This window comes from Pipra filicauda, unplaced genomic scaffold (assembly GCF_003945595.2).
Source record: "Pipra filicauda isolate LSUMZ 115617 unplaced genomic scaffold, ASM394559v2 scaffold41_size5083284_pilon, whole genome shotgun sequence".
In the NCBI taxonomy this organism is placed as follows: domain Eukaryota; kingdom Metazoa; phylum Chordata; class Aves; order Passeriformes; family Pipridae; genus Pipra; species Pipra filicauda.
In genome coordinates this window covers 4,598,106-4,612,259 of record NW_024104554.1, presented here as the reverse complement: position 1 = coordinate 4,612,259, position 14,154 = coordinate 4,598,106, and the positions used below count along the sequence as shown (strand labels likewise).

Here is a 14,154-nt window from a genome sequence, read left to right as displayed (position 1 = left end):
CAATAATTTTGATAAATTGATTTCATTGCCTCTGAATTTCCCATTGCCAGCTCTTCAGTGGCTGGAACATAGAAGTCTAGAAACAAAAATGGTTTTTAAGGCAATCACAATACGTAACCGACATTTCTTTGTTTGCAGATTAAATATTCTTCTCCCTCCCCAAATAATTACAACACTTATAAGGATAATCGAGTGTTCCAAGGACTGTTAGGAGTTCTCAAGGCCTCAAAGCATCCTGCCTATATTGGCAATTAACTCACCTTCCTTTTGGGGGATCAAACACTTGTATCTACTTTCATGCCCTTGGGAGAATAAAATCCGTATGTCAGAGCCATAAAGATGAAGCATAAAACATGTTCTTTTCTCCAGTTCTCAAAAATCTCTTATTCCACAAATTAGATTTTTTTGAGGCCTTTACAATAAACCAAGAATTACTGTCCATCTTTTGAACTCGTGGTATCCATCTGGAGGTGTGGAAAATTCTGAATAGCTTATGTGTCTTCGGATAAGGAAAAAAAGTCTCCACATCTTTAAATTATATGCATCTAAAATAACTCATTTACTGAAGGCCCAAAACCTTCCCAGAACTTCCAGTCTTCAACAATTTTATAACTGAAAAAGCTCCTTCCTAGGTCAGAAGTGCTGAACACATCCCAGTGCTTGCTGCTGCACAGCAATCCTTGCCGTTACACTGGCAGCACAGCATGGCACAGAAAATGGGGTGCTGATCTTTTCTACAGGGGTGAGATTATAACAGTATGACTGATTTGGGTGAAGATTTCAGTTCTAGATTGTCTCTGTTTGTCAGAACCACATCATGTGAGCAATATTCTGGTAGTCTGATGCTCCTTTTTCAATTTTGTGCCACAACCCTATAGATTAATTTACTCTAGCCCTAGCAATTTTAGTACTGAAGGCAATTCAACCTGGTTTGGTAATGTCAACTGCTAAAAATTACAGGTACTCTCTGAACTGGTTCATAAAACTCTGGTCCCTTTTCAGGAGGTTGTGCCACCAGCATTCAACTTGGCATGGCAATGGGAAATCAGATCTGCCTAAACTTGGCTCCAGAAACAAGACAGCTTTGTGTCTTGGGGCAAAAATAATGTCAAGGCAGGTGTCCTAGCTCTGCATGTGGAAGAGGCTGATCTCCCTTTTCCAGCAAATAATTGCAAAATATAAATTCCAGCAACTAATTGCCTTAGCAAGATATAAAACCATTTGCTATTGAAGCTTGATACTGTTTCAAGAAATGAACATCCCAAAGAGCAACTCAAGAGGAAAGCTAATGAAAATGTGCTGTGAGATAGATTGATCTGCCCATATATCCATACATGATTGATCTATCCATATGTATTTTTTATCCCTTCTGTGACCATTGTTCCAGACAACCATGGCACCTTTCTCTTCTAGGAGTGCTAACTGTCCTGTTTTCTCTGTCAGGGTTAACAGTATGCCTGCTAGCAGGTTTTGATCTTTCACAGGTGCTAACTACCTGTAGTGGGTTTCTGTGGCTGGATTTTGGTAGCAGAGGGGGCTACAGGGGTGGCTTCTGTTAGAAGCTGCTAGAAGCTTCCCCTGTCCCATGGAGCCAATGCCAGCCGGCTCCAGGAGGGACTTCTGCTGGCCAAGGCTGAGCCAATTAGGAGAAATAGTAATGCCTCTGTGATAACATATTTAAGAACAGAAGATTGTTGAGCAGAAGAAAATTCCAGCCCGGGAAGAGTGGAGTGAGAACATGGGAACAACATGGTAGACACCAAGGTCATTGCAGGAGGGGCAGGAGATGCTCCAGGGGCCAGAGCTGAGGCCCCTGCAGTCCGTGGTGCAGACCATGGTGGAGCAGCTGTGCCCCTGCAGCCCACGGACGACCATCGGGATGCAGAGACCCACCTGCAGCCCATGGAGGAGCCCTTGCTGGAGCAGGTGGATGCCTGAAGGAGGCTGTGACCCCATGGGAGGCCCAAGATGGAGCAGGGTCCTGCCGGAGACCTGCAGCCCGTGGAGAGGGAAGCCCACTCTGGAGCAGGTTTTTCCAGGGTAGGACTTGTGGCCCCTATGGGGGACCCACATCAGTACAGTTCATTCATGAAGGACTGCACCCCATGGAGGAATGACCCATGTGACAGCAGTTTGGGAGGAACTGCTGCCCGAGGGATGGACTCACGCCGGGATGGTCCATCAAGGACTGTCTCCCGTGGGAGGGACCCCACGGGAGCAGGGTAAGGACTCCTTTCCCTGAGCAGCGGCAGAAACAACAACTGACCATAACCCCCATTCCCCGTCCGCCTGCACCACTGGGGGGGAGGAGGGAGAACGTGGAAGAAAGGAGGGGTGGGGAAAGGTGTTTTTAAGACTCTTCTATTTCTCACTCTTTGGATCTTATCCTGTTAGTAATGAATATAAGTACTCTCTCCACTTTGAGTCTGTTTTGCCCATGAAGGTAATCACTAAGTGACTTCTCCCAGCTCTTATCTCTACTCATGAATTCTTAGCTGTTTTTTTTCTCTCTCCTCTGTCCGATTGCAGAGGGAGAGTGAGAGAGTGGCTTTAGTGAGTACCTGGTATCTGGCCAGGGTCAACCCACTACACTACCCTTTACATCTCAAGTTGCTCAACTGATCAGCAATTTTTCAAGACCTGAAGACACTGCATTCTTGACAGCTCCTGTATTTTTCCTAACTAGTTTAAAAAACAAACAAAACCAAAAAAAAACCCCAACCCAACCAACCAACCAGACAAAAAACAACACCAAAAAAAAACACAACCAAAAATACCTGGAAGAAACATATTTTCCTTCTCCTATCCTCTCAACTCTCAGGTGGACAGGGTGCACGGAAGCAGAGTCAGCCAGGGATGGGATGCACTGGGGGATGTTCTGGGGATACACTGAGGATTTGCTGGGGGATTGGGGAATGCACTGGGGACGCGCGGGGAGATGCCGGGTGTGCACCAGGGATGCGCCAGGGATGTGCTGAGGATGTGCTGGGAATGCACTGGAGACACACTGGGGATGCGCTGGGAAAGCATCAGGGATGCGCTGGGGATGAGCTGAGGATGCACCGGGGGTGTGCTGCGGATGTGCTGGTGATACGGATCCGGCTGCGCGGCGCCGGGCTGGGGCTCTGCCCTGCAGCGCGGGGCTACCTGTCACTTCCAATGACTTCTTCTGCAGCTGTTTCCGTGCCGGAGTAGGATGGCCTGCAGGTGGCCTGGTAGCTGTCTCCCGAGCTGCCGGGGAGCTGCCGCTGTGTGTGACCTGAATCGCGGCGCTGGGCTGTGGGCCCTGCTTTGCATGCAGCGTGCGTGAGCAGGAGGCTCAGAGCAGCCCTGCTGATATGGCTGTTGTAGAGCAGTTATTGCTTCAACACATTTAGACACAGCACCTCTGTAATTTGTCTCGACGTGATATCATCTTTTGTCTCAGAAAACTGACCCTTTTATCTGTCTTAGTTCTGCTTTCTTCAGCTGTTTCCGTTCTGTGCCAGCAGTGACAACGGGCAGTGACAGAGGAGGGAAAAAAGCATATTCAGGTGGTGATAGCAGAAATAATAACTGACTTCAAAGTTACCCACTGTTTTGAGGTGTTTGTGGATTTTTTGTTGGGTTTTCTCTCTTTTATTTTTTTAAGTTGAAATATATGTTTGTGTGTGAGGAATGCTGCCTGTATTACATGACTCCTCTCATTCAACTATTTGAAAATTACAGTGAACCTCACGAGTTGCCATCTAGGAGCTAGATTACAGTTCCTTTTTTAAAGCAACACTTTGCATAGTACTTGCTCTTTAAAATATTTGGGCTTAGATCTCATTGTTCCTTTGCACTTGTAGATAAAATGCTGTGACTGATATAGATGGTATCTGTTCCTGAAGGGAATTTTCAATCCCCTTGTGCTCATGCCCTGCTCATGTACGTCCTACTCTTCCCCAAGAGAGGAGTCACTGGAGAGCAGCAGAGACTGACTGTCACACTGAAGAATTTCTTTTTTGCACTAAAGACAGTTTGTTGTGTCCATGACAATGCAAACATTGCAAAAATGCAACAACTTCAGTTGTCTCTGCTTCCCTCTCCTGTTGACCCTGAGACATTAAGTGGGAAATGAGAAGTTCAAGAAATCAGAGAGCAGACTTTCATAATGGCAGTTGAAAGGCGTTTTATTTAGCAACTAAATCCCATCATGCAGTAGAAAAATAGACATGCAATACAGATTTGATATGAAGAATTAACATGCAACAGTGATAAAAATACATCCCGATAATGATAATGTGAATACAAAAGAGAAGAAACAGTAAAAACCAGAGGGAGATACTGAAGATCAAAATTAAGATTATTTCAAAGAAACTAAGAAAGGAATTACTCAGTTGAATGTCCACGTAACTTGTGTTTGGCAACTAAATTTCAAGGAAAGGTTGAACAAGGAATACTGAACCCCTTTTGGGTTGGTCAATAAATGGAACTCTTCATTCTATGCAAATTAATTGGATATAATCAATCCATGTTATCTCAGATGAGGAAAGGCAAAAAATTGTCTTTGTTGGCTACTTGTCATCCAAGCTGCTTCTTTTTACCCAAAGTCCCCCTTCATCTTTGTCTTCTTGTATCTCTGACATTTTCTAATCCTATAACTTTCACTTAGCCTAATGCTAAATTGATCAAAACTGCCTTTAATATCAGCTCACATATGTTAAACCACTATTCATATTCTTACCCTATTATATAGCTTGTGTTTATCATATGTGATATCCTATATTATCATAAATTAAATACTATATCTAAACTGACTAAAATAGTTAGGATTAAATGATAGATCTTCACTGTTCCACAATGATAATTTTAGGATTTAGATTGGAGGGTAATAATAATAATAATAATATAACAGATTTTGACACTTTTGTTTTGTTTTTTCCCCTTCTGTTAGTTTGCAGGCAGAATTTTAAAAGTCGTACCACAGGCTTTTGTGGCACATTTTTCCTCCTTTTTTTATTCAGGGTTTATGAAACATGTCAAAGCAGTTATCAGCAGATTACAATGGTGTCAAGGGGATTGTCTTGAATAGTTTATATGGACCTTTTTTCTTTTAACCATTCTCCAATACGGTAGGGACTGAAAATGGTATGGAAATTGCTGAAAAAAAAAAAGGATTACTGTGATAAAAAGGGTTATGAATATTATATCACATATAAAACTGTTAAGGGCTAATATGTCCAAATATTCATTTCAGGGGCTTGGAGGGGGGAACCTTTTGTTCTCCACTTTCTCTTCTCACCTTCTCTCTGTCTCTACCTGTTTATTTCCATTATATCAGAAGAATCTGAATTTCTGTAGTTAAGCTTAAGTGGTGTTTTTCAGCCCATTTTCTAATCAGGGGATGAAATTCTGATTGTGTCTAGGCAGTGTTGTTCTGGGGTGTGTGGTTGCCAGTCTAAAGTGAAACTGTTATGGAAAAATAGTATAAACTGGAAGCCCCCCCCCCCCCTTAATTCCTATCCCCAAAAAGCTGCATAACCACAGGAAAAAAATTTGACATTTGCAGATCCAAATGTAAGTTAATTTAATGCATTAATTTTATTTATTAATTTTAAATACTGCATGTGTTTGGGAAATTGAGGCTGATGGAGGTAAAATACCATGCCAGAATTTTGGGATCAGAAAGCGTGTCTGAGCGGCAGCAGCAAGTGGGTCACGGGCAAGCAGAGTTCAATAAACAAAAGCATATGTGCCCTACAGTGCCTCTTGCCTTTCCCTCGAGCAGAGTCTGGCTAGCGAACCTTGGCGGCACAGCGCCGGGCCCGGGAGTGAGCACTCCTGACCTTTATCAGAGCAGAAAGCTGCTGACATCGGGGGACCTCGGAGACTGCGAGATGCCCTCTTGCACCTACTTCTGGCACTGCTGGAAGCGGGAGGTGGTGGGGACCGAGTGTGTCATCCCAGCCCCTGATCTGCAGCATAATGGGGAAGGAGCTGCAGTTTTCCCCTTCTCTCCAGGTCTGCCTCAGCTCTTTAGTGCTTTTTGGGAGGATTTGCCTGAATTTGTTTAAACAGTGGCTCTCCTAAGGGAACTCCAGCTGGGAAGGAGTGAGGGTGCCAGCATCACCTGTCTCCAGGCTCCTTCCTGGATGTGACAAGCGTTCCTATACCTCTCCTAAACTGGCTAAATTGCTGAAAGCTTAAGACTGATGTATAAAACTGTGATCTGCCACCACATATTATAGCACATATTACATATACGGCTGTGTATTATGCACGGGATCATGGTGGAGATGATTTAATGAACACTATACTGTGGTAAGGTATATGATAAATTTAATTTCTTCTGTATCTGCAATTTTTCACAGAAGTATGTGAGCATATTAATGCATATATATTTAGTTAAACAAATACTGACTCTTTATGGACATATTTAAATGAATTCATAATCCCTTTTTTTAAAATTCAATTATGAGCAAGCATCAATTTTTGAAGGTAGAGAAATCACTGGATCCTCCAGTTTTTTTACATAGCATGAGCCTGGAGACTTCAGCAAAAAGTTCCCATATCCAGGAGAAAATTAGAGCATACTTTTGAGGAAGACAACTTATTCAAAATTTTCTAGCGGTATGCATCCATTGTGTCCCCTGCTTATTTTCACTGTTACTGGGGGAGTCACATTTCCATTCTGGCATTACCTAGTTTTCTTTCAACCCTCTTGTTATGTCAAGCATGGTAGAAAACTCGTCTTCTCCCCTGCCTCTTAAAGATGACCATTAAATCTCTGTAAAATGTATGTAAACCAGTTTAATCTAATGGCATAACCATTTTAGTGTAAATTGGACTAATGTGCCTAGCCAATGAGTGTAGCCAAACAGTCTAGATTACCAGGCTTGTCAAGGTGCTGCTTTTTTGGTGGTTCAGCAAGTTGCTGAGGAGTCAGAGCTCAGCCCCGCAATGCCAGTGTGGTGGTGTCCAGTGCCCTCCTGGGCTGTCTGCCTTCTGCTCCAGCTGTGCAGGGGTTTTGCCAGGGATTGAGAGACACAGGGGTTGAGGAGAGACATGTGTCCTTCCCTGCAGGAGAATATGCAGAGAAAGAGTTACTGGAGCTGAAGGGCTGTAACTCATTAGCTGCCATAATTCAATTTACTCTCTGAATTCTACTACAGTCTCCCCTGGGAAAAGGTGTGTTTTTAACCAAGTTGCCATTCTTTTGTAGACACATGAATTGTAATTTAATATCCATCAATTGCCTGGTGTAAGGTTCCTCACTTACAATTACTTAGAATGGATTAAATGAGTCCAAATAAATACTACCTTATCCCTATTGGGACTGTAATGCATTAAAAACATCTTTTATCTTGGCAAGGCAAAGGTTAACTTTAATTTATATAGTATTTCCCTTTAACAAAATGTGTGTATAGAAAAGACCAGTGCAAAGGAGTTCCTTGCCTATATAGACAGGAGAGTGTAAATGGTTTTTTATTCATAAAAACATAACAAACATCTAAAATGAAATGATGGTTACAAATGAATTAATGAACAAGTACTAAGAACAAATGTCAATGAACTGCAGAACTGATTTTTATGGCTCAGTCCCCAACTATCTTTAATTTTCTCCCTGCTGGAAATCACGTCCCCATAACAGAGCTGGCAGAAGAGATCGCGTGTCAATGCTTCAGCTGCTGCAGGGAAAGTCTGCTGTGGGAGCTGAGATTCCCTGTCTCTCCCCATGCAAGCTGGGCTGGCCAAGGCAAACACATCCTCCTTTCCTGCTTGCTCTGCTGCCAGAGAGGTAACCTCTGCAGAAGGTGAAACACACAGCTGGGGAAATACTGCAGGAACCACTAGAGTTCTGTGAAAACCTTTCTTTCCTGCATGCTGAAAAACATTTTCTGCAAGAAAAGGATATTTTTTCAGTGCATATTTACGTTAGATACTGTCCCCACACAAAAAGCTAGTGAAATTGCTAAATTAATTAACAAAATTTGGACTACTAACAGGGGGAACTGCTTTTAGTTCCTGAATTCAAAACACTTAAAAAATAGTCAGTATTTATATTTCAGCTGATGCTCTAGTGACAGAGATCTATGTTAAAGGCTCACCTTAGGCATAGCTTTAAAAATATAGCTCAGAGGTGAGGCAAGTCCTCCCTGCCTCTACCACAAGTCAAATATATATACTTTTTTCAATCTGAACTCATTTAAACACTATCATCTTATATATCATGATTAATGGTCAGGGATCCATCCTCTTCTGCATTCTTTGAAGAAACAGATGGGCATCATTTAAATCACGGCTTTTTCTGGAATTTTTCTTCAAACTTTATCTAATGCTTTATTTTAGTGCTGAGTAAAAAACCTTCAGCCTCGCTTCAGAGCACTATTATTCTGACCATGGTATTTGGACTATGACAGAAGCTTGTTTCATCCGCTCTTATTCCCTCTGTACTCTCTTCCTCCCTCCTCCCCATTAGCCCTGAGCTGCTTCACCCCCACTCACCTATTCCAGATCCCTGAGATTTTCTAGTCTTGCTCGTAGTATTTCTCTCATGCTTTTGAATCCTCTCAACATGTGGTCCTTAAAATCCAACTTGTATTCAGTGTCTCCCACCTTAGACTGAACCCTGCTGCTCTCCTGCATATAGGGGCTATGGAGAAGATCAGCACAGTCTAACATGGCAAAGTTTGTAATTCCTGCCTCTCAGCTGTCCTGGCCCATGTCAACCTGCCCACCTCGCCCTGACAGTGCTATGCTGCATTGTCTTACTGCCCACCAGCTGGAGCTGCCTGCCCGTGGTGGCAGGCAGGCTCTGCCCAGGGCAGAGGTGGTGAGATGAGGGAGCAATGCCCTCATGGGCACCATGAGCAGTGGCACTGCTGTGAAACCTGCTTTTGCTGGCCAGGGAAAAGATGGAGGCATCAGGATGCGTGATGGGGAGTGAGGGGGGCAGTTTGCCCTCCGAGAGATGGTATACGCTTTCAGAATATATATAAGCTTTGTTTGGGGCTTTCTTTTGTTATTTTGAAATAACTGAACATCTATGTATTTTTTGTCTTCCAATTTGCATGTAGATGTACATACACCAGAAGTTGAACGCCGATAAAATCCCCAAAACTGGTGGTTTGATCATTTTATTCACTGTAAGCTCAAGGTATTTGTTAATGGTGTCAGCACTTTGACATTTTTCCCTTTCCAAGGTGTTGATTCACATTTTAGTGAATAAGGATATGGCAGGTAATGGAGGAATGGAGAAGGTTTCCCACCTCAGGGGATGCAGGCTGCCTTCTTAGGGGCTGGATTTTTCAAAGGAGCCGAGCACTCCTCTTCTAAAACTATAACCCTTGTCAGGTGTCTCAAATCAAAGGACCACCAAAAGAACTGTAGACTATTAATTTGTCTCAGTTTTTAATTAGGTGAAAATGCACTTTTGCCTTTTCCAGGCTGCGAGACTTTTGACTGTTTCCTTTGCATGTCTCTCAGTCTAAATGGCAAGAGTCAGGGATTGCTGCTACCAGCTGGAATGAGAACGACTTCTGGCAGCAATTTGCTGGTCCCTGAGGACTTGGGACATTTCCATGTCATTCTCCTCATCAGAGGAGTGTGGCATTAACAGCATAGATCTTCTCTCTGAGTCAGTGCAGTGGCTGACACTAGTTAATACTGGAGAAGGTATCAAAGTCACCCGATGGAATAATGTATTCAAAAAGAAAATTTCTTCTTAACTCCCTTCAGAAAGCCTGAAGTGGTGGCACCTGTATCTCTCTGTAGCTAAGGGACACGGAGGGGTGGCCCATGCACTTGCTCTGCATCAGGGGATTCCCCCTCGCTCCCTCCAAGCTTGTGCTCCTTGTCTCCTTCCCCTAAGCCCACATACCAGGGATGGGGTGGCCTCTGGGCCCCTTCAGGACTTACTGACAAGACCCAGGCTGTGGGTGGCAGTGAGGAGTGCTGTGATTCCTCTCTTTGAGGCAGCTGTAAATAATGTTGGATGCAGCTAATCCCTTGAGGCATGATGATGATTTGGGGATCAGATTTTATCTGCTGCTGTGCTTCCCATTTGTCTACTGGTGGGATTCTTTACAGGCACTTCCAGCTTCTATTATCCTCAGAGCTTTGTGTCAAATGCAAATATTGTTGTTAATTGCTATTTGCATTACAAGAGTGATTACATCTTGCTGTTCTTTAATTCCTGATTTATTGATGAGTATTTTCAACACTGATTTAGCATAGAGGCTTTGCCAAGGTGAAAATTGACTATTTGTTTTGTTATTTCGCCAGTGTCTAATCCATAGCAATTCTTCACCACTTGCCCAACGACTACCCAATTTTCTTCTTAGTGTCTATGAGGGATTTATTGAAGGCTTGAAATTCCCCATACAAGAAAAGAAACTGCATTACTTTGTTCAATCTCTTGTTGATACATACAAAACTTGGATCTGTGAAGACATTTTAGGTAGCTTAATTCATTTTGTCACATTGTTTATCCAGGTGTGCCCTCATTAAATTTGCTGTCTCCCGCTTTGAACCACAGTCCACACCACCTTGCTGCCTTCGTTAGGTGTGAAAGAGTAAAGTACCTACAAGTGTCCATATATATAGGCACTTCCATATTGACTGTTCTGGGTTAATCCTCATGTGGTCACTCTTAGCATTTAAGAATAATTATACTGAAGTAAGTATTATGGAATAGACTTTAAAGCACTTTTGTCTCAGGGGTTTTTCTACATGAAAAAGTCATATAGATAGGACAAGAGTTTAAAATTAGTTTATTCTGTGGGCACAGGGCTGCCTCCACTCACTTCAGTTTGCCACTTGGGAAGCAATTTTCAAGCTATCTGAAAAGGTTTAAAACACTCCTATTCTGCTCACATGGGAGAGTTAGACCAGAAGAGCTAATAGTTAACTGTATCAGTGTAATTAAATATACTGGCACAGAAAAAGCTTCCTGTCAGACCAAATCCTAAATTTTGTGCTACCAAAAAAAATCCCCCTGAACCCAAGATATCCATGTGTCTAGGCTTGTTTAATTAAATGGTATTTAAGATAAAAGTAATTTTTAGACTAAAATCTCCAAAGATTTTAAAGGGAGCATTTTACCAATGCAAACTTGCCTTTGTATTCGGGTAAAGGCTTATATTCACTTTTCTCTCCTGCCAGTGTTACCTCCTCAAGATGGTAAAGGCTACTAAAATGGGAATTTTGTGCATCCATCCTTTTCCTAGTATTGAGCAATTCTTATGACATTTTGTAGTTTGCTGATAGACTGCAGAGAAGCCAGATGCTTTATGTCTTTTCTACACTGCTATTGTCAGATTCTTACAACTGAATGAATACAGCATGAGAGCACAAAAACATAAGTCTCTGCTATGCATTCACCTGTGCTAAATTTGATCTAGGTCTCCAGAAAGAGACAGAAACTCTAGATGTTGCATGTCTGGGCTGAGATCATGTGTTTCCTTCAAAATTCACTGATAAAAACAGTAATGATGTGCTTTGAATTTTTTAGGGGTGTTTCCACATTTTCAATGACCTTTTCAGCCGAAGTGCCATGGCGAGGCCATTTATACCACCCTCTTCCATAAAGATGTAGTGCTACAGCAACTGTGATCTTCCTGTACTTTGCAAGGGAGAAGACAGCAGCAGAAGATGAGGATCCACTTTGCAAAGGCTTTCATGGTTGTGAAACTGAAGGAACTTGAGTTTAAACCTTCTGTGAATGACTTTTCCAGAGGTACTGTATTCCAGTAAAATCCACTGCCTTGTTTTTTCATAGGCTGTGTAATCAAATATAATGACATCTATGATAATTTGAAAGTTCTGATGTGCTCAAAAGTGGGGAGAAAGCATGTTAGAGCTTCTCAGCATGTCAATGAGTGACCCCACCACCAAACAGCTGTTATTTGATGATGTGCTGTGGAAAAGCCAGATAATTTATGTCCTTTCTATCCGAAATTGTTACACTCCTTTACATACATCTCTCTTGAGTCTCCCAATGGCATACAAAGCCCAGAGAAATTACAGTAAAATCAGCCATCCATCCATCAGCTCAGGCAAATAAATTTACTAGTTTAGTCTTTGTTTGCTTTTGCCTTTTGGTTTTTTCTTTCTTAAATAGAGGAACTGTTAACTCAGTGCTCTGTGATAGTTTAATCTCACTGTAGTGAAGAGCTGTGGTATCACACCTATCCCCATTCTTTTCAATCTTCATATTAAATCTCCTACACACACCCCAAGCATGAGGGAGAAGATAGACTGTACATTGCCATCCTTCCTAATGCTCTTCCTCATTGTCAGTTTTCTTCCACTCTTAATTCTCCCTCAAGGGTCTAATGATATGACAAGTTTTTCCTGTACACTGAGTCCTTTCCAAAGACCAGCTTCTCTGTCCCAATATTTGCTTCTCTCATTACACTAAGCTTCAGCTGTCTGATATCCCTGGAAATGACACTTTCTATTAACACATAAAAGGAAAAAAAAAAGAAAAAAAAGTGGGGTACTGGTGGCTTACCTGTCATTATGACTTTGACAAAGAAAACTACAAATCAAAGAGATTTTAGTACTTGGATTGGCTATTTTAGGGGTGATATGGTTTGAAGCTGGCTCCCTGCCAAGTCTCCAAACCCTACCAGAAGAGTTCCCCCCCCCTCCAAACCTCAGGGAGAAGAGGGAGAAAAAACAACCAAGAAAACGCGAAACGAGAGAGAGACAGCTAAAGTGATATATATATATATAAATATATTTACACCTATGTTACACTTATATACAATTAAAATATATACAATTTCCCAAGGGAAAGGGAAGGGGGAAGGGAAAAGGAACAAAACCAAAATAAAATATATATATATATATATATATATATATATATCCCGATTAGTGGCCCGAGATCTAGTAACTAAAAGAGTTAGCAAGGAAATATCTCACACTTTCCTTGGGACAACCGAGAGTCGCTCTGGAACGATCGCCGGCAACCTCCGTCTCCCAAGGTCGGCAAGGCCTAACCAGGCCTCGCTCCCCAACACGGCAGACCCGACAGCAGGGAACCTGCACCTCCAAGCCACCGGAAGGAAAGAGAGCGAAGGCCTCTCCTCCTTTCTTCTTATAATCTGGCTTACATAAAAATCGTAGGGAATACTGGGTAAATCTGGACCCTTCCTTGGTTACAAACTGGTCACCAAGGAAGGCCTAGCCCAAACCACCACAAGGGGTTAAGCGGACATCGGAACACTACATTTGGGGAATAATTTGGACTCATCACTATGTTTTATAAGTAGAATGAAGGCAAAGCATGAAACTATGTTTGATTGCCCACTTGCTTGTCCATCTGCATGACATATACCTGCCAAAGCAGGGCAGAATGCTGCCATTTCACTTTTTCACCTGTTAACATGTGGGTGATATTTGGGGCTACAGCTAATTAAGAAATTCTTGCAGAACAGATTTTCTGAGAGACAGTGCTGAGTCAACAAAGTTGGAAGGTTTCACAAGGGATATTTATGCATGTATGTATCTCTAATCCAGTCTCACAGGAAGTTATTAAAATGTTTGGTTCCAAAAGGTCAGTGTATTCTGTGTTTGATATAATTTCTTATATGGAAATTGAAATAGTAAGGCAGAAGCAAATATTCTTATCTTTTATGAAAAACCTTCTTTGAATGCTATTTTTTTACAGAATATTGCCTTTTTCTCCATATTTCTCAGTCTCAGAATATCCAGGCTTTGCCCAAGCCCAGAAAGGTCAGTTTCAGGAAGTTCTTTTGGTGTCACTATTCAACCATCCAAGTTCTGTTCAAGTTTCTATGCCTTTGTAGGAAAAATGGAAAGATAATATCAAGTCTGTCTGTATGTATAGACATTGCATGTGTAGACAGGACAAGAAGTAATGGCCATAAACTATAACACAAGAAGTTCTGCCTCAACATGAGGAAGAACTTTACACTAAGGGTGGCAGAGTATTGGAACAGGCTGCCCTGGTCATGAAGTCTCCCTCTCTGGAGGCATTCAAAACCCACCTGGGCATGTTCCTGTGTCACCTACTCGAGGTGACCCTGTCTTGGTGGGAGAGTTGGACTGGATGATTTCCAGAGGTCCCTTCCAACCCTAACGATCCTGTGATCATGTGTGCCATTAACTCTACTGCTGGAAACATTACTCCAGTTTATAAAATCTATTCTTTAGAACTTTCAT

The 14,154-nt window shown here is 42.2% G+C and overlaps 1 long non-coding RNA gene across 1 annotated transcript in view; it reads left to right on the top strand.

The window, feature by feature from the left end:
- The window catches only part of LOC120324087, a 50,516-nt gene extending 37,912 nt beyond the window's left edge, over nt 1-12,604 (top strand). The window contains exon 4 of the long non-coding RNA XR_005565091.1: nt 11,477-12,604. This is a non-coding gene — a long non-coding RNA (uncharacterized LOC120324087). The remainder of the gene's footprint in view (nt 1-11,476) is intronic.
- The last annotated feature ends 1,550 nt before the right edge of the window (nt 12,605-14,154 follow it).